At 46.4% G+C, this 1,514-nt stretch overlaps 1 protein-coding gene across 1 annotated transcript in view; it reads right to left on the minus strand.

Annotated features, from left to right (window-relative positions):
- The window catches only part of zcchc24 (zinc finger, CCHC domain containing 24), a 284,924-nt gene extending 284,690 nt beyond the window's left edge, over nucleotides 1-234 (minus strand). Inside the window, exon 1 of the mRNA XM_070865632.1 lies at nucleotides 1-234. This exon is cut by the window's left edge and continues 284 nt beyond it. The gene's annotated coding sequence lies outside the window, so the exon portion shown is untranslated.
- Nucleotides 235-1,514: the final 1,280 nt, after the last annotated feature.

Consider the following 1,514-nt stretch of genomic DNA (forward strand, 5'->3'; position numbering starts at 1 on the left):
AAAGAAGTGAAAGTCCCCCAGGCTTGGCTGCTGTGTTGAGAGGACGGATCTCCTGGTTCCTTGTTGGAGGAGGAGAGGGGTGGTGGGGAAGAGGGGTGGGGGGGGGGGGAACTTTGTTGTTGATGTTTTGTAGCCTGTTGGTGTTGTTGTGGGAAGTTGTCAGTTAAGTTTTTTTTGGGGAGGGGAGGGGGATTGTTGTTGGGCGAGCGCCTCAGACTGATCCGCTAGCTCTTTATTCCCCCAAGGCAAAAGTTGCTCCACATCAGCCAATCGCTGCTGTGCTTTGGCACCCGGAACTACATCATCAGCTTTTGATACATTTTACTGTGTCGAAAGTGATGGCGCGTTTTGGGAATTTCTCACAGCGGAGCGGGGGGGGGGGGGGGAGTTGGTGGGTGATGAGAATTTCCCCAAAGTTGAGTCAGATTCAAATCAGTTGCAGCCCCCTTTTTAATGTCCCTGCACCCTTTATAGTCCCGCAGTCCCTCTGCACCCCTTTAACAGTCTACTTTGTGGAGTTTCTTGCTACAGCTGTGGGTCACTCGGTTACATACCAGATACTGTAGGTCTTTCACTATGTCCCAACCAGCCATGGAATGTCGCCATTTCATCCTAAGTTTTCCCACTGCTAAATTCACATGTGGAGGAAACTATAGATGCTCCAATCTATCTGAATGGCCTCCCGTCTTTTTTTTATAATTAAAATGTAAAATATATTTTAAACCATCCTGTGAAGTCTTCCCCCTCCCCCTCCCCCTCTCGACCATCCGATCCCACGTCTCTCTTCATACTTTGTATTTACAGTGCAATCGATAAGAATGATGCCTGTCCGGTTTAATTGGATTTAGATTAAAACAACACTATAACGCAGAGAGACCACTTTACAAGCAAATGTGTATGGATTTTTTTTTTGCAGTGGTGTGGGAGAGAGAGAAAAAAAGTGAATTCCGGTCGTTTGCGAATTTTGCACTCTCAAACTCGGGAGGGAGAAGTCTCCGGAGGAGCTCCCCACCCTTCCACATCTCCGGCTCTCTGAAGGATTAAAAGGTCGGCTTTTCCTGCCGGTGGGGTGACAAGGACGCAAATCACACCCGTGGCATCGAGTCGTTTGTTGACCTTTTCACCGCACAGTGCTGCTTAAAAAGCAAAATGATATAAAAAGCAGCTTTGGTTCGCTATGCACAGACATGGCAAAGCCACGTAACAACAGTGACTACATTCCAAAAGTACTTCATTGGCTGTAAAACGCCGTGAGACGTCCGGTGGTCGTGAAAGGCGCTATATAAATGCAAGTCTTTCTAAATGCTTTGATGATGTTCTCCGTTGGCTCTTTCTAACGCAATCATTTTTCGATGCACCATTCGAAACATACATTAATAAATGACCTTCTTTCAAACTATTCTTTAAGGCAAACCACTTCTGAAGCTGTGAAATCTTTACTGTTGGTGGCATGTTTGTGGTGTGGGTATGTGTCCAGTTAAAGTGGAGGGTCAATTTTGTGAGAGGCGAATTAA

This window comes from Pristiophorus japonicus, chromosome 22 (genome assembly GCF_044704955.1).
Source record: "Pristiophorus japonicus isolate sPriJap1 chromosome 22, sPriJap1.hap1, whole genome shotgun sequence".
In the NCBI taxonomy this organism is placed as follows: Eukaryota; Metazoa; Chordata; class Chondrichthyes; family Pristiophoridae; genus Pristiophorus; species Pristiophorus japonicus.